Below are 19,098 nucleotides of genomic sequence, written 5' to 3'. Positions count from 1 at the left end.
GTTCCCTCACAGGTGCCCGCCCCTGCAGGGGCACTTTCCAGCCAGCCCTGCTCTGAAAACCATCAAAGGCCCTCCCAGAGCCACTGCTTGGGCTCTCTTTGGGCTTTGTGCTTCTTGCCGGGCTGAGCAAACCACAGCCAGGCCTTTTTCTACCAACAGAATTCTCACCTCTGCAGCAGCTCCACAGACCCAGAGCCTCTCGGAATCTGTTTTGGGTGACCCCCAGTCTGCCGGCACCTTGTGGGGGCTGTGCTGGGCTCTGGGTGACCCAAAATCTAAGGATCCCAGGGAAGGAGCGGAGACCTATGGGCCCATCCAGCAATAGCCCATCCCTGGGACCTCCATTCCCCTGGAAATCAAATCATGGGTACCCCATTTCTTATTTCCCCCCCTCTCTGGAACCCGTATCCCAGTACTCACATTCCCCAGGATCTCCATGGCCCAAGACCCCTCATTCTCAAGCAACCCTCTCCTGTTTATTCCATCCCCTGAAATCCTCCTTCCCCTGGCACCTTGATTCTTCCAGGAACCCCCATTCCCACGGGATCCCCCATTCCCCCAGTATCCCCATCCCATGACCCCAAATCCCTGGAGCCCACATTCCTCTGGCACTCCCATCCCTGAGTCCCCTCAGCCCTGGGCACCCCCATTCCCAGTGACTCCCCCTCCTCAGCACCCCCATTCCCAGGGACCCCATCCCTGAGACACCCCCCATTCCCCTGGACACCCATCCCCACATCCCCAAACCCCCTGAGCCCCCCACACTCCTGGGAGCCCCATGTCCCACTGTGTCCCACCCAGCCTTATCCCCATCCTGTCCCCACCCTGCCCACAGCCTGTCCCCAGCTTGTGGCCACCCTGCCCACACCAGGTGCCACCTATACATGGGGATGAAACCTGACCTCGCTTCCTTCCCCTCTGGCCAAAGAGCCACCAGCCAGGGGACAGCCACCCTCGGCAGCGAGTGACAGCCAGTTCACACGGCTGGGAACACCGGGATGGCCAGGAAGGTGGCACTGCTCCTGTGGGGTGAGTGCCCCGGGCACGGGCCTGACGCCCCAGGGATGGGGAGGGGAGGGGGCACAGGGGGGCTGCGGGGTACCTTGATGTCCCCAATGCCAGCAGGGTATGGAGGCAGTGTGACCAGAGCTGTGGGGTACCTTTGGGGACAGAAACAGGAGACAGGAATGTGGGGATAGGGACAGGGGGATGAAGACGCGGGGACAAGGATGTGGCAGAAGGAACCTTGGGGCTGGGGCAGCTGTGGGGACAGGGATACAGGGCTGCAGGGACAGGGACAAGGAGACAAGAACCAGGTATTTGGGCCATGGGGACAGGTGCCACCGGAATGGGACCATGGGCACAGGGTCTTGGGTATGTGTCTGTGGGGCTGGCAGGGGTGACCTGTGCTAGGACAGGGTCCCCATGCCTGTGCATGGGTTGGCTGCTGTGTCCCTGTCCTCGAGACCTCTGTGCCACACCAGTGCCCCCACTGAGACTTTTTGGGATCAGCCCCTAAACCCCATGCCCTTGTGCTGCTTTCCCCGCAGTGCCACCCCCACACAGCCCTGTCCCTTCTCCCTTCCAGCCCAGACCCTCAGACTCACTGGTGAGTCCTCGGGGGATGCCATGGCCCCACCCCGCTGTCCCCAGCCCCACACTGGCCCTGGCAGGCTGGTGTCCCCTGTCACCCACAGGTGCCCAGACCACCCAGCTCCTGGTGGAGCCCCCTGGAGGCCGGCGGTGCTGTGGGACCGGGTGACCCTGACCTGCCAGGGCTCGGGGACCGCTAGTGCCACCACCTGGTACAAGGACGGGCATTGCCTGGGACAGGAGCAATGCGACAACTTCAGTGTCACTGAGAGTGGCACCTATGAGTGTGGCAGACCTGGCACCGGGCTCAGCCCCCCCGTAACAGTCTTAAATGGTGAGGGGTGTCTGGGTGTCCCCAGCCTGGCACCTGCAGGGACCTCGAGGGCTCTAGGTGGTCTCCGCTCCATGGGTCACCTGCTGTGTGACCTGAGCCTGTGCCCTGCTCTGGGGAAATCCCAGAGCACCCCAGAGTGGCGAAAACCATGTGGGAAATGAGGACCCCTGGTGTGCTGGGTGTCTCCGAATGGGGAGTCCTGGTGCCATCGGGTGTAACAGGACCCCTCTGTCCCTCGGACTGGCTGGTGCTGCAGGTGCCGGCGTGGCTGCTGCTGGAGGGGGACACGGTGACACTGCACTGCCGGGGCTGGTGGAACAGCACGGTCACCTCGGTCTCCTTCTACCACGAGGGGAGGAAACTGGAGGGGCTCCATGATAGGACTGATTTGTCCCGTCCCCCCTGCGGCTGCACCACACTGGCCTCTACCACTGCGCGGGCCGGGTGGTGTCACTGTGGAGCATGTCGAACAGGGTGACAGTGACAGTGCAGAGTGAGTGCAAGGATGGGGACAGGGAAGCCCGACATCCTCTGAGGGTTTCCCCACCACTGCCTGAATCCTTCATCCCTCCCTTTACTCCTCCCTGGGTCACCCCAAATTTCCCAAGTCCCTCTTGGTTTCCCCCATGACTGCCCAGTTCCCCCTGCAGATCCCTCATCCCTCTCTTTGTCCTCCCCAGCCCTCCCTGGATTCCCCACCCCTTCCAAGGTCCCTGCTCCACCCACTGGTCTCTCTGCCTTCCCTGGGTCCTCCCGCCCATCTCTAAACCCCAAATCATTCCCTAAGGCTCCTCAGTCTCTTGTCTCGTTCCCCATCCCTGCCTGGGTCTCTCCCTTTCCACGGGGTCTTGCCATTGTCCCCAGGTCCCAACGTGCCTCCCAGGGTCCCCTTCTGCTCACTGGGATCCTCTCTGCTCCCCTCCAATCCCCTTCTTTCCCCTCCTGTGTCCCCCACCTCCCCTTAGTCCCCAAACCCTCCTGTGTCCCCCCATTGTGGTTCCTCTCTCGGGGGTGTCCCTGTCAGCACAGCCCCCGGGGGACAGGTGACACTTGGGGACAGCCTGGTGCTGAGCTGCATGGTGGCTGTGGGGACAGGTCCCCTGTCCTTCTCCTGGCACCGGAAGGTCTCAGGGGCACTGCTGGGCACCGGTCCCTGCCTGGAGCTGAGCCACACTGGGGACAATGACAGCGGCCAATACCGGTGCCGGGTCAGTGACGGGGACAGCGTGGCCGAGAGTGACCCCATGAATGTCACCGTCCTGGGTGAGCGGGACCCTTGGGCTGGGAGTGACCCCCCCATGGCACCCCCATCCCACCTCACCCGGTGCCAGCCCTGTTTCTGTCCCCACAGTGCCAGTGGCCAATGCCACCATCATCCTTGGTCCCCTGGCACACCAGGGGTATGCAGGTGACAACGTGACCCTGCACTGCTCAGTGCAGGTGGGCTCAGCCCCTGTCACCTTCACCTGGCTGCACAACCGGCAGGAGGTGGCCCGGGGTCCCCTGATGGAGCTTGGAGTCATCAATGTGGGACATTCTGGCACCTTCCAGTGCATGGCCACCAACCAGCTGGGACAGGACGGGCACCGCGTGTTCTGGGCACTCAGCCCTGAGCTGGCCCTGGAGGTGACACCTGGCTCACCCTGGGTCACAGGTGGGGTCACACAGGGTCACCGGGGTGTTCAGGACCTCCAGGGTTCCAGGTGACCCCAATGTGTCCCCTCTGTCCCCAGCAGTGGCTGTGAATGTCGGCAGGACCCTCCTGTTCCTGCTCCTGCTCCTGGCTGTCATCGGGGGCTGTCACTGCTGGCACCGCCGGGGTGGGTGACAATGGGGGGGCCCGAGGTCCTACAGGAACTGGGGAGAAGCCCCACACACTTGGGGGGCACTTGGGGCATCACCCAAAGCTCCTGACCTGGAGGAAGCTGAGCCCCCAGTGACCTTTGCTTGGCGTGCTCACAGGTTTGGGGACATTTTGGAGGGTCCTGGGCTGTCCCAGGAAGGGCCTTGAGGAATATTGGGGTGACTCTGGGATCTCCTGGGGGCTTTTAGGGAGGTGTTGGAGAGTTGTGCAGGGATGTTGAGAGCTCTCCAGGGATCCTGGAGCTGTTTGGATGGGTGGGGACACAGACATGTCACCCATGGGTGTCACCCCCAGCCAGGTGTCCCTTACTGTCCCTCCCAAGGACCCCCAGGTGACCCAGGCAGAGCTGCCAGGACCACATGGGCGACTGCAGGACACCAGTGACATCCATGGGAACGTGCTGTGACACTGGCGGACACTGGGAGTCCCCATCCCATGGCTCCCATTGTGGCCCTGCCTGGGGTGATGATCACGAGTCAGGGGGGCAGCACAGGGCACCCAGTGCTCCCCTTTCCCCTCCCAGTTCCCCCAGTACACCCATGGCCCCCCAGGCTCCTCCCAGTGCCAGGGGGCACAGGAGCCATTTCCTTCTTATTTGGTCCAAAATGCAGCTTTTTGGTTAAACTGGCAGAGATGGTGTTTGTTCAGCTTTGTTGGGCTTTGGGAATGGGATTCTCCAGTTCTGGGCTGCCACTGAAACCCAGGGGCTGATGCCCCTCACCCTCCCAGTGGAGGCACAAAGATCCCAAAGGGCTGAGAGAAGAACAATTTCCTGAATCAGCAACAAGAGAACAAAACCAACAGCAACAGCAACAAGGTTCAGCCTCCAAACAGTCAGACAAGGAACGATTTCCAGGGAAAGCCCCCAATAAGGAACAAAGCCCAGACACTGTCCTCAGCACGTTTCCTCCACCAGAGGAACCTGGCAGTGCCTCAACCTTCCTTGCTCTGATGGCCAACACAGCCTTTAGGAGGCTCTGGATCCTCTTCTCCCCTGTCCCAAACCCATCCCAAACCCACCCAAGCCCAGTTCCACACACGAGGATGTCAGAAAGGCCTTGTGGGGGTTCTGGAGCCTTCCCCTTTTCCAGGGCAGTCGGGATCAGGCCATGGCACAGGGCGGGGTGTCAGAGACAGGAAAAGTTTGATGTCTGGAGACATTTTGGAACACCTCCATCTGGCTGGGGTGGGTCAGGCCTTGCTTTTGGTGAGACAGGGCCCCATCTGTCCCTCAGTCCGTCAGCCATGGCACATTGGGGACAGTGTGATGCTCTGCCAAAGTCAGCTCCTGAGTGGCCAGGTGACCAGGAGTGCTAGCTGGGGAGATGGCCCTTGGTGGCCCAACTGGCTCAAAAGGCAGAGCATAAGGTGACCAAGTCCTTGATCCTGTCTTCTTTTGGGGTGTCTGTCCCCAACCGAGGAGTTGGCATCTCGTTTAAATGAGAAATATCTGCCAAGGAAAGTGGGAACCTTCCTGGAATGGAAAAAAGATTAAAAAAAAAATATTACGTGTGTAATATTTTCTTTAATTTCAAAAATGATGGGGCTTCCAGGCAAAAGTGTTGGAAAAGGAATAATAGCTCTGTAGTAGGAGCGATTTCCCCTCTTCCCTCCTGCCCGAGGCCGCCATGGCCCCTGAGGGGATGGAGCTGGAGCAGGGCGCCCCCTGCTGGCCGGGAGTGCTCTTTGCAGCGCCCCCTGCTGGCCGCGGTTATAACTGCCACAAAAACCAACAGTGCTGAGTGGGTAGGAAAGTTCTGGGTTTGTGTTGTTGGTTCTGTTCTGCTTTATAAATTTCCTAGGAAACAGCTGTTATTCCTTTTCCTACCTTTTGGTCTGAAAGCCAAATCATTTTGAAATGAAAAAAGAGTTTTAGATGTGGGTCTTCTTTCCATTCCAGGAATGTTCCCACTTTCCTTGGTAGAGGTTTCTCATTTAAATGAGTTGCCAACCCCTGGGTTCCAGCCTGGATGGGACAGACACTCTCAAGAGGAGACACAGTCAGGGACTTGGTCACCTCATGCTCTGCCTTTTAAGCCAGTTGGGCCACCAAGGACCCTCTCCCCAGCTGGCACTCCTGGTCACCCGGCCACTCAGGAGCTGGCTTTGGCAGAGCATCACACTGTCCCCAGTGTGCCATGGCTGACAGACTGATGGACAGACGGGGCCCTGTCTCACCAAAAGCAAGGCCTGACCCACCCGGGCCACATGGAGGTGTTCCAAAATGTCTCCAGACATCAAACTTTTCCTGTCTCTGACACCCCGCCCTGTGCCATGGCCTGATGCCAACTGCCCTGGAAAAGGGGAAGGCTCCAGAACCCCCACAAGGCCTTTGTGACATCCTGGTATAGGGAATAGGGAAGAGGAGGGCTTTGGGACAGGAAACAAGAGAATCCAGAGCCTCCTGGAGGCCGCTTTGGCCTCCAGAGCAAGCAAGGTCCAGGGCCCTGCCAGTTCCTCTGGTGGAGAAATGTGCTGAGGGAAACATCTGGGATTTGTTCCTCATTGTGGCTTTCCCTGGAAATTGTTCCTTCTGCGATCCTTTGGACTCTGCACCTTGTTGCGGTTGCTGTTGGTTTCATTCTCTCTCATTGCTGTTACAGCAAATTATTCTTCTCTCAGCCCTTTGGCATCTTTGTGCCTCGATGGGGTGCAGGAGGGGCAGTTTTTAGTGGCAGCACAGACATGAGTGGGTGCCTATGGGTGGGGACCCCCAGTGCCCCCAGTTCCCCCCAGTGTCACAGCACATTCCCGTAGATGTCACCGGGTTCCCGCGGTCGCCCCTGGGGTCCCCGCAGCTCCGCGTTGGTCACCTGGGGATGCTGGAGGGTGGTGGCACAGTGGGACGCTGCGAGAGACATGGGCTGTGGGATCTGGGTGGGGTGACACTGGTGGGTGACATGTCCCTCTGCATGTGTCCCCCCCATACTCATCCCCTGCCCTCTTGGTGACCACGACGTGGGTGTACAGCACCTCCCCCTCCTCTGGGGGGGCCGGGGGATCCAGGGGGGCCCTGAGGGAATAAAGGGGATGTGGGGGGAGGGGGGGTGAATGGGAGGTCTTGGGGGTTGGGGAAAAAGGAGAGCGGTTGGTTTGAGCCTCCCACTCACCTTTCCTGCTGCTTCCTGGCAGCTTCAAAGGAAGGAGGGGATGGGTGACGGTGGGGTCCCAGGACCCTGAATATTATCAGGATTCCTAAACTCCCAAGGTACCCCCAAGAATCCCCGAAGCCCCCCAGAAATTATTAACCTCTCCCAACCCCCTGACCAAGTCAGCCTCAAGAACCCAAAGCCTGCCAGGGACAGAAAAACCCATCACCCCCAGGGCCCCTGAAAGAAACCCCAACATCCATGCAGGACCTTCCAGCACCTCACCATACTCCACAGGAACCCCAAACAAGGTCACAATTTTGGGGCTGTGGGTGCTTCCCTATTGCTTCGCAACTCTGGGGGCCTCTACAGCTCCCTGGGACCCCCATCCACCCACTGTCACCCACCCACACAGTGCCACCAGTGCCAGGCCACAATGACACCCACGAGCAGGAGCTGGAACAAAAGGGGCCCACCGACCCCTGCAGCCACTGCAAGAAACAGAGGGGGACCCATCAGGGTCACCCATGACCCCAGGGGTCCTGCACCCTACAGTGACCCCGTGTAAACCCACATATGTCCCTGTGTGTCTCTTTGTCCCGCGGTGTCACTTCCAGGGCCAGCTCAGGGCTGAGTGCCCGAAACACGCGGTGCCCGTCCTGTCCCAGCTGGTTGCTGGCCATGCACTGGTAGGTGCCCGAATGTCCCACATTGATGTCCCTGAGGTCCAGGAGGGGACCCTGGGCCACCTCCTGCCTGTTGTGCAGCCAGGTGAAGGTGACAGGGGCTGAGCCCACCTGCACTGAGCAGTGCAGGGTCACGTTGTCACCTGCATGCACCTGGCGTGACAGGGGACTGGGAGTGATGGTGGCATTGGCCACGGGCACTGCTGGGACAGAGACAGGGCTGAGGCCACAGGGAGGGGCTGGCAGCCAGTGTGGGGGGATAGGGACGGGGGGGATGGGTGTGGTGGGGGATTTTGGCTATGGGGTCACACCACAGAGGGGCGAGGGGACAAGGGGAGTGATGGAAGGACCCAAGAAAGGTGTCAGGGGGACATGGAGGTACCCAACCAGAAGACACAAGCAGGTCGTGGGGGCTCCCCATGCCCATCCCCACACTCACTGCGCACTGTGACCTGGAGCCAGGTGCTGAGCCAGGTGCTGCTATTCCACACGGCCCCACCCTTGGAGTGCACCTGGCAGCTGTAATTCCCCGAGTGCGAGACCCCCATGGCGGGCACCAGCAGCTGCGGGGACCCCTGCGGGCCCCCCACCACCTGCCCGTCCCGGTAGAACACGTGCAGGAGGGGGGCTCGGGGCCTCCGGGGGCTGGGGGTGCTGAGGCAGCTGAGAGTCAGGGGGACCCCAGGGTGGGCTTGGGGGGACCCTCCAGCACAGGCACCAGAGGGGAGGGGGATTTGTGAGCCTGAGTCCCTGGGGAGGGGCTGTGGAGTTGTCAGGGTGGCAGCTGTCGGGTGCTCACCGTGCACTGTCACTGTCACTGGTGCTGACTCCTTCCACCCCCAGGGTTTCACCCAGGCTTTGCAGCAATAGCTGCCACTGTGGTTCAGCTGCAGAGGGGACAGGGACAGCTCGGTCCAATTGAGGACCACCTGCAGCTCTTTCTCCTCATGGTAGAAGGACACCGAGTTGACCGTTCTGTTCCGCCAGCCCCGGCAGCGCAGTGTCACCGTGTCCCCCTCCTGCAGTGCCCATGCTGGCACCTGCAGTCTGGGGGACAGAGGGGTCCTGTCAGATCTCAGGCATCTGGAGGGTCCCCATGTCACAAGGATCCCCCCACTGGGTGACACCCAGCGCACCAGGTGTCCCCAGCACCCACATGGTTTTCCGCACACTGGATGCTCTGGGATGTCCTCAGAGCAGGGGATGGGCTCTGGTAACACAGGAGGTGACCCACGGTGCGGAGCCCACCCAGAGGCCTCGGGGTCTAGAGGGTGCCAGGCTGGGGACACCCAAACCCCCCTCACCATCTGAGATGTTCACAGGCAGGTTGAACACACTGTCAGGTCTGCCACAGGTGCAGCTGCCACCCAGGTTTACAGTGAGGAGGTCGAGTCCCTCCTGCCCCCAGTGCTTCCCGTCCTTGTACCAGGTGGTGGCACCGGTGGTCCCCGAGCCCTGGCAGGTCAGAGTCACCCGGTCCCACAGCACCGCCGGCCTCCAGGGGGCTCCACCAGGAGCTGGGTGGTCTGGGCACCTGTGGGTGACAGGGGACACCAGCCTGCCAGGGCCAGTGTGGGGCTGGGGACAGCGGGGTGGGGCCATGGCATCCCCTGAGGACTCACCAGTGAGACCGAGGGTTTGGGCTTGAAGGGAGAAGGGACAGGGCTGGGTGGGGGTGGCACTGTAGGGACAGCAGCATGAGGGCACAGGGTGTGGTGTCTGTCCCCAAAAGGTCTCAGTGGGGGCACTGGGGTGGCAAATATGTCTCGAGGACAGGGACACAGCAGCCCAGCACAGTCCCCACCCTGGGGCACCCCATGGCTGTCCTGGGAGTCTCTGTGTCCCTTCCCCACTCACCCCTGGGTCAGGTGCCCCATTTCCTGGCTCAGCCATCCCAGGCAACACTTGATACCCAATTGGTTCAGACAAAATTACACATCCATAGAATAAAACCAAAAATCTTCTCCACACCTTTTTTTTTCCCAATAAAGTACAAACTCAGCAAAAATCAATCTGGCAAGGTATATAATACTCTGGTTTATAGAATCCATTGCTTTCTCAACAAGAACCTCACAATAAAACACAAATCACAATGAAATGAGACTTTTTGGTTCCCTTTAGGAGCCCCTTGGTGCATCCCACAGCAGCGTTTGCTTGTGGATAACAGAGAGTGTGGAATCTCCCTGAGTGTCCAACAGCTCCATGGGATTGTTCCCTGCCTGCTGGGCAGCAACCCAGCCCCTAAAGAAACCTTTTCTTGGACCATATTAAGGAACTCTCCCCATTTTTCTCATTCCCACCCTGAAACTTGATTGATTTCCCATGGAGGAAGGGGAGAAGCTCTGTCCGTGCTTGGGACAGTGCACAGGAATCTGTGGAAATGCCCCTGTGTGCCTCAGGGTCTGATTCTCTGGTAAATCCACTCCAGCCTGCCCTGAATTCCCCTGCCTGGGCACTCCCTGCTCCTGCTGTGACACCCCTGTTCCCCAGCCCCTCGTGTGCAGCCCCTGCTCAATATTTTGACACTTTTCCCTCTTATTTGGTGGCCAGAGCCCAAACCCAAATATTCATTCCATGATGTTCCAGAAGTCTGCAGATTTTCTTCAAGAAGGAGCGTTCCAGTCAGGTTGTTGAGCAGATTGTTGTTGTCTTTACAGTAGTTTTGTGGTTTTCTCAGTCCCTTGGGGCAAGGGACAAAATGATCAATTGCTGCATTTCCGGACTGGTTCCCTCACAGTCGCCTCTGCAGTGGGGGTTTCCAGCCAGCCCTGCTCTGAAAACCATGAGAGGCCCTCCCAGAGCCACTGCTTTGGCTCCCTTTGGGGTTTGTGCTTCTTGCAGGGCTGAGCAAACCACAGGCAGGGCCTTTTTCCACCCACAGAATTCTCCCCTCTGCAGCAGCTCTAAAGCTGCCAGAATCAAAGCCAAGGGGGCAGGGGGGACCCTCAGGTGCTGGCTGCCACCTGGGGCTGGGCAGAGCAGGGCTGGGCAATGGCCATCCCTGTGCAGTGGGGCTGGGCCATGGCTGGGCCCCAGCCTTGCATTGACAGGGGTCCCCAGGATGTGCCACCCCTGGGACAGGCACCCGGCCAGGAATGTGCAGGGACATTTCCGGAACTGCCATCCCTGGGACAGGAGCCCCCATGCCAGGATGTGTCACCCCCTGGGACAGGATCCCCCCAGGACAGGAGCCTCTGGATGTGTCCCCCCAGGACAGAACCCCCCCCTTTTCCCATCTGACTCTCAGCACAAACGGCCTCTTCCTTCTTGTCCAGGAAAAAGAAAATGAAAGTGTTGAGGGGGCACAGTCCAACACCTCCATCCCCCACAGCCTCCCCACCCTTCCCTGCATCCCCTGCTCCCCATTTTCCCCCTCCCCTGGCTCCCCCCAACCCATTCCCTGCTCAGGTGCTCCCCGGGATTGCTGAGCCAGGAACGGGGGCAGAGGGCACCTGGCACAAAAGTGAGGAAAATAAGGAAAAAAAAGCAATAAAAACACAAAAAAGTCAAAGACATTGGAGGGCACAGAGGCCAAGCTACCCTGGACCCCCATGTGATGCCTGCCCAGGAAACAAGCATCCCAGGGGGGCTTTGCTTGCTCTGGGTCACCCCAAATCTGAAGCAGACAGGGAAGGAGCTGAGACTCCTGAGCCCATCCAGCAACTGCTCATCCCTGGCACCCTCATTCCTCCTGGAATCTAAACATGGGATCCCCATTCCTTATGTCCCCTCATCCCTGGGACCCCCATCCCAGTACTGACATTCTGAGGGATCTCCATGGCCCAGCACCCCTTTCCCAAGGAACCCTCTCCTGTTCATTCCATCCCCTGAAACCCTCCTTCCCTCAGGACCTGACCTGCCAGGGCTCGGGGACCACCGGTGCCACCACCTGGTACAAGGATGGGCAGCGCTGGGGGCAGCCGGGAAGTGACCGCCTGAGTGTCACCGAGAGTGGCACCTACACGTGTGTCAGACCCGGAACCGGGCACAGCCCCCCCGTTAGGGTCTTAGATGGCGAGAGTGGATCTTTAATGATCAGGGTGGCCCCTGAGAGGTCAGGGTGGGCTCCACTCCATGGGTGTCCTCACACCCCTCATGTGGCGAGAGCCTGTGCCCTGCACACAGAGACATGCCAGTGCAGCCCAGTGCACTCCAGAGCACCCACATGTCCCTGGTGCTATGGGCACCCACCTCAGAATGGTCTCATCAGTGAGATGTGACCTTTCTATCCCACAGACCCACTGGTGCTGCAGGTGCCAGCGCGGGCACTGCTGGAGGGGGACACAGTGACACTGCGCTGCCGGGGCCAGCAGGAAAACCATCTCAGCAGGGTGCGATTTTACCGGGAGGAGAAGGATCTCGGGGGGTCCCTCAGGGGAACTGAGCTGTCCCTGTCCCCCCTGCAGCTGCACCACAGCGGCCGCTAGCGATGTGAGGGCTTGGTGGGGTCCTGGCAGCCACGGGCAGCAGCAGTGACAGTGACAGTGCAGGGTGAGCACCACCACGGCCGGAACTCCAATCTCCTGACACCCCCAAAAGCACAGCCCAGTAGATTCAGAGCCACCACCCAGGGGACAGCCATCCCTGGCAGGGACGTGACCGCCTCATTGTCACCAGGAGTGGCACCTACACATGTGACAGACCTGGCACCGGGCACAGCCCTACGGTGACAGTCTTACATGGTAAGGGGGGTTTGGATGTCCCCAGCCTGGCTCCTATGGGGACCCCAAGGGCTCTGGGTGGGCTCTGCTCCATGGGTCACCTCCTGGTGTGACCAGAGCCCGTCCCCTCCTCTGGGGACATCCCAGACCATCCCTGTGCAAGGAGACTTCTCTCTCACAATGGGTGGCTCCTTGTGCCTCCTGGTGCCATCATGACCCTCCTGATGGCCCTGGTGTGACAGGACCCCTCTGTCCCCCAGACTGGCTGGTGCTGCAGGTGCCAGCACGGGCGCTGCTGGAGGGGGACACGGTGACACTGCGCTGCCGGAGCTGGCAGAACAAACCACTCACAGATGTGTACTTCTACCACGATGGGAAGAAACTGCAGGGGCTCCATGATGGGAGTGAGTTGTCCCTGTCCCCTCTGCGGCTGCACCACAGTGGCCGCTACCACTGCACGGGCCGGGTGGTGTCACAGTGGAGAGAGTCAGAGCAGGTGACAGTGACAGTGCACAGTGAGTGCAGGGATGGGGACAGGGAAGCCCAACAACCTCTGAGGGTTTCCTCAGCACTGCCTGAATCCTTCATCCCTCCCTTTACTCCTCTCTGGGTCACCCCAAATTTCCCAAGTCCCTCTTGGTTTCCCCCATGACTGCCCAGTTCCCCCTGCAGATCCCTCATCCCTCTCTTTGTCCTCCCCAGCCCTCCCTGGATTCCCCACCCCTTCCAAGGTCCCTGCTCTACCCTCTGGTCTCTCTGCCTTCCCTGGGTCCTCCCGCCCATCTCTAAACCCCAAATCATTCTCTGAGGCTCCTCAGTCTCTCGTCTGGTTCCCCATCCCTGCCTGGGTCTCTCCCCCTTTCCATGGGGTCTTGCCATTGTCCCCAGGTCCCAACATGCCTCCCAGGGTCCCCTTCTGCTCACTGGGATCCTCTCTGCTCCCCTCCAATCACCTTCTTTCCCCTCCTGTGTCCCCCACCTCCCCTGGGTCCCCAAACCCTCCTGTGTCCCCCCATAAGGGTCCCGCTCTTGGGGGTGTCCCTGTCAGCACAGCCCCCGGGGGACAGGTGGCACTTGGGGACAGCCTGGTGCTGAGCTGCACGGTGGCCGTGGGGACAGGTCCCCTGTCCTTCTCCTGGCACGAGCAGGGCTCATGGGCACCTCTGGGCTCCCGCCCCCTGCCTGGAGCTGCACCACATTGGGGACAATGACAGCGGCCAGTACCGGTGCCACGTCAGCGACGGGGACAGCGTGGCCGAGAGTGACCCCCTGAATGTCACTGTCCTGGCTGAGCAGGACCCTTGGGATGGAGGTGACCCCACCCATGGCACTCCCATCCCACCTTTCTTTGTGCCAGCCCTGTCTTTGTCCCCACAGTGCCCATGGCCAATGCCACCATCACCCCCGGTCCCCTGTCACACCAGGTGCACACAGGTGACAACGTGACCCTGCACTGCTCAGTGCAGGTGGGCTCAGCCCCTGTCACCTTCACCTGGCTGCACAACGGGCAGGAGGTGGCCCAGGGTCCCCTCCTGGAGATTGGGGATGTCAATGTGGGACATTCGGGCACCTACCAGTGTGTGGCCACCAACCAGCTGGGACAGGACGGGCACCGCGTGTTCCGGGCACTCAGCCCAGAGCTGGCCCTGGAGGTGACACCCTGGGTCTCAGGGCGGGTCCCACAGGGTCACCAGGGAGTGCAGGACCCCTGGGGTTCCAGGTGACCCTAATGTGTCCCCTCTGTCCCCAGCAGTGGCTGTGAATGTCGGCAGGAACCTCCTGTTCCTGCTCCTGCTCCTGGCTGTCATCGGGGGCTGTCACTGCTGGCACCACCGGGGTGGGTGACGATGGGGGGGGATGGGGGTCCTGGAGTGAGGGGAAGCCCCAGAGTGGGGGCAGAGATTGGCAGCACCCAGGGCCCCTGAGCTGGGGGACACTGAGCCTGCAGTGACCTCGGCTGGGGATCCTGGGGGATGTGGGAGCAATTTGGAGGGTGTTGGTTGGGCTCCAGGGTCATAGCTGGGTGGGCTTTGTGGCACATTGGGGTGGCACTGGGAACTCCTGAAGGGTTTGGGGAGCTCCTGGATGTCTGTGCAGGGATGTTGGGGGATCTTTCTGGCGTCCTGGGGGAGATCCACTGTGCCCCTCCCTGCCAGGCTTGGGGTTCTGGGGGCTCAGAGGGTTGCGGACACTGGGGGTGTTGGGCGCACTGCAGTGGTGCAGAAGTTCCAGAGGGTTCAGGGGTGCTCAGAGTGTCTGGGGAGAATCAGGGATCTGGTGGGAATCAGGGCTGCAGTGGGGATTTGGGGGTCCCGTGGGTGGTTGGAGCTGCAAGGTCCCAGGAAGGTTCAGGGGTCCCGGTGTCCCCTCGGTCACCCCCTCTCCTTTCCCTTGCAGAACCCAGGAAGCTCCAGGACAGGTGAGTCGGGGCTTGGGCTGGGACTCCCCTTTTCCCTTCCCCAGACTACTGAGATCCCCCCTTATCCCCACAGGACCCCCCGTGGAGGAGGGGGCTGTGCTCAACACCCACATCATGGGCACCGAGTGGGCAGAGGGAGAATTCGGGGGGGACAAGGACACGTCACCCACGGGTGTCACCCCCCCCCTCACCCAGGTCCCAACAACCGGAGTCACTCTCACAGCCCCCACGGGTGTCCCCCAGCCCTGCCCCACCTCGGGATCCACAAGTGGCCAACGTGGAGCTGTCGGGACCCCATGAGGGACAGTGGGACCCCCGTGATGACGAGAGCGTGCTGTGACACTGGGCGAACTGGGGGCACTCCCCGTGTGTTCCCCCCCCAGATCCTGTGCTCCCATACTCAGGGGTTGCCCACAAGTGGGGGCTCCCATGTGGGGCTGCCCAGAGCTCCTCATTCCAGTGCTCTCAGTACCCCCAGGGGCTCCCCATTCCCTCCCCCAGTGCCAGGGGGCACAGGATCCTTGTCCCTCTTATTGGACCCAAAATGCAGCTTTTTGATTAAACTGGGAGAAATGGTTTTTGTTTGTTCAGCTCTGCCTGACGAGCTCGGGATTGAGGAGGGTCCTGGTCAGGTTGTTGAGCAGATCCTTGTGGGATTTTCAGATTTTTGGGGCTCCCTCAGTCCGTTGGGGACAGGAACAAAATGATCAATTGCTGCATTTCCGAACTGGTTCCCTCACCCCTGCCCTGGAGCGGGGAAGGAGCTGCCGCTCCCTGTTTGTCCCCTCTCGGGGTGACACAGACCAAGGGCTCGGGCACCTGTGGCGGTGCTGCCCCGTTACCTCGGGCACCGATCCGGCAGCTGCCCAGCCCCTCGGGCCCACCCCAGCTCAGCCCATCCCCGCCCGGTGCCCAAAGCCCGCACCTGGCGCTCCCCGAGCGGCGTCTGAGCCCCGGAGCTGCTGCGGAGCCCCGGCCGGGGGCACCGGGAGGGCGGAGGGGACCGGGGACCCCGGGGAGGAGCCCCCGGCGCTGCGGGAGCGGAGTCCCGGCCTCGGGTCACTGTCGCCGGTCGCGGCTACCATCGGACTGAGAGAGCCGGGACTGTCCCGGGCTGCGGGGACCGACGGTGTCGGTGTGTCCCGAGGGGGGATTTTGGGGTCTCACCCCGTCCTTTCCGGGACCCCCCGATCCCCCACCCCCCCGCGCCTCCGGGGCTGTTGGGGACGTTGGGGACAGCGCCGCTCGCGCCGGGGGCCGTTGGGGACATCTCGCGACAGCCGCTGCCGCTGCCTACGGCCGGGCCTGGCGACAATCGCGACATCTGCATCCCCCAATGGCGACACGCGACAGCCGCCCCTGCCTGGGATCCGCCTCCCTCCATGCCGGGGACACCCCGGGGTCCCGGGTCCCCCAAAACCCTCCTGGGGACACCTCGGGCCCCCCTGACCCCCCCGGTCCCTCCCGGGCTCGGCGGAGGCTCCGCAGAAGCTCCGGGCCTCGGAGCCCACCCGGGAAGTGCCGGGTGCGGGGTCGGGCACCGAGGGGGCACCGGGAGGGGAACCGGGCAGGGCTGGGGAGGGGGGATCTGGGCACCGGAGCGATTTTGGGAGGATCTGGGGAGATTTTAGGGTGATTTGGGGGATATGGAGGGCATTTTGAGGTGATTTGGGATTATTTTGGGGGCCATTTGGGGGATTAGGAGGGGTTTTGGGGTGATTTTAAGGGATTTTGGGGGTGATTCAGAGGTGATTTTTGGGAAGTCAGGTGAGATTTGGGGTGATTTTTGGGCAGATTTTGGAGAGTTTGGGGTGATTTGGGGGATTTAGGGGATATTTGGATATTTTGTGCAGAATTTGGAGGATGTTGGGGTGATTTGGAGGATTTTGGGGCAATTTGGGTTGTAGGGATTTTGAGGAGTTTGGGGTTGATTTTGGGTTGATTTTGGTGGATTTTCAGGGGATTTTTATGGTATTTTGGGGGCAATTTTTATGGGAGTTTTTTGTGGGATTTTGGAGAATTTGGGGGGGATTTTGGAGTCTCACCCCATCCTTTCCCGCAGCCCAAGGGCCGCTCCAGCCCCATCGTGCTGCTCCACGATGTCACAAATGTCACCGCTGCCCCCAGAGCACTGCCCTCGCTCTGGGACAAACCCAAAAGCATCCGAGTCATCATCAGGGACCTGATCCAGGAGCTCATGTGAGGCTCCCAAAATCCAACATTTTTCCCCCAACATCTGCTATTTCCCCCCTCCCCCGCCAAAATCTGGGATTTTTTGCCCCAAAATTCATGACTCTTTCACTGAAAATTCAGGATTTTTTCACTGAAAATTCAGGATATTTTGTCCCAAAATTTAGGAATTTTTTGCCCAAAATTCAGGATTTTTTCATTGAAAAGTCAGGGGTTTTTTCCTCCAAAATTCAGGATATTAAAAAAACCCGGATTTTTTGGCTGAAAATCTGGTGTGTTTTCCCCCCCAAAATCTGGGATATTTTTCCCCTGTCACTGATCTTGGCCCATGTCCCCCAGAATTACCAGGGATCGACCCCTGGCCTCGCTCATCATCGGCACCGATGAATTTCAGCGGATCCAGGAGGAGGCTCAGCCTCCGTGGCAGCTCGCGGATCGGCTGTGGATCCTCAAATCCCACCAGAACATGGCTTTTGAGGGCATCTCCTGATTCCCTGAGCCCCAATTTCCCAATCCTAAATTTCCTGATCCCCCTTTCCTTATCCCAAATTTCCCAATCCCAAATTTCCCAATCCCACTTTTCCTGATCTTGATTTTCCCAATCCCGCTATTCCTCGTCCCGAATTTCCTGAGCCCAATTTTCCCTATCCCAAATTTCCCAATCTCGATCTTCCCAATCATAAATTTTCTGATCCCGCTTTTCGCTTTTCCTGATCCTGCTTTTCCTGACCCCATTTTCCCTGATCCCACTTTTCTGATTCCAACTTTCTCCCAATCCTGATTTTCCCAATCCCACTTTTCCTGATCCTGCTTTTCCTGACCCCATTTTCCCTGATCCCACTTTTCTGATCCCAACTTTCTCCCAATCCCTATTTTCCCAATCCCACTTTTCCTGATCCTGATTTTCTGGATCCCGTTGTTCCTGATCCTGATTTTACTGATCCACGGAATGCCCCGGGATGTCCCTGGGAATGTTGCCAAGAATGGTCATGGGAATGTCCCCAGGAATGCCTCGGGATGTTCCAGGGATGTCCCCAAAATGTCTGCGGGCTGTCCTGGGGACATCCCTGGGAATGACTCCCAGGAAGACACCGGGAATGCCCTGGGCTGTCCCTGCGATGTCCCCGGGCTGTATTAACATTGTTTGTGATTCTCTTTATGGTACAGGAATCATTGAGAGAATTCAGCACTCATTCCTGAAGGAAGTCTCTAACAAAGTTCTTTTTCTGTTATTACCCTCTCTGTACAACTTTTCACTTCCCAGGTCTCAGCAATACAACCTTCTGCACTTTGGATCACACACCCCTCTGCCTGGACCTGCACTGGAAGGTGATGTGAAGGCGGATGGCCTCGCCATGACAGTCACTACACCACAAAAGTTAGGGCAGGCCAAACTTTCTCATGATTTCTACCATCAAAATGCCCGAGCACTGGGAAAACAATTCCATCTGACTTTGCCACAAGCACGGGATGTAGCGAATCCTTGCTCACAGTGTCAGCAGACTCTTTCTTTGCCACAAATGTTAGGTACAAACTCACAAAGGTTGAAACCTAATGACATCTGGCAAACAGATGTAACACACTTTTCGAGCTTTGGGACATTTAAATATGTCCATGTTCCTCCTGAGACCTTTTCTGGATTCATAGAAGCGACAGTACACAAGGGTGAGAAATTCATGGGAATTTGATGGGAATTTCCCATGCCATGGGAATTTGATAGAAATTTGGGAAGGGAACTGAAGGATTCTAAATGCCTGGAATGCTTTCATTCCTTGGGAATATTGGAGGGGAGCTGCAGGATTCAAAATTCCCAACGTCCAGAATGCCAGTATTCCATGGGAGTTCCATGGGGAATTTGGGAAAGGGAGCTGAATCATTTGAAATACCTGATGTCCAGAATGCAATTATTCCATAGTTTTGGTGGGAATCTGGGAGGAGAACTGGAGCATTCTAAATTCCCAACACTCAGAATACCCTTATTCCTCGGGAATTTGGGAGGGGAACTGAAGGATTCCAAATTCTGTATGCCCCAAATGCCATTATTTCATGGGAATTTGGGAAGGGAGCCGCAGGATTCAAAATTCCCAATGCCCAGAAGGCAATTATTCCATAGTTTGGGGGGAATTTTGGATGGGAACTGGAGGATTTGAAATTCCCAATGCCTGGAATGCAGTTATTTCATGGGAATTTGGGAAGGGAACTGGACGATTCTCAATTTCTGATGCTCAGAATGCAATTATTTCATAGAAATTTGGGAAGGGA

General features: G+C 59.1%; 1 pseudogene; it reads left to right on the top strand.

Moving 5' to 3' along the window:
• Positions 1-9,946: 9,946 nt before the first annotated feature.
• LOC139604537 (Fc receptor-like protein 2) lies at positions 9,947-17,326 on the top strand (annotated as a pseudogene).
• The last annotated feature ends 1,772 nt before the right edge of the window (positions 17,327-19,098 follow it).

The sequence above is a fragment of the Agelaius tricolor genome, unplaced genomic scaffold (genome assembly GCF_023055355.1).
Source record: "Agelaius tricolor isolate 1412-34295 unplaced genomic scaffold, bAgeTri1.0.p SCAF_52, whole genome shotgun sequence".
NCBI classification, from domain to species: domain Eukaryota; kingdom Metazoa; phylum Chordata; class Aves; order Passeriformes; family Icteridae; genus Agelaius; species Agelaius tricolor.
Note: the sequence above shows the minus strand (reverse complement) of the source record. Positions and strands in the feature narration are given on the sequence as shown.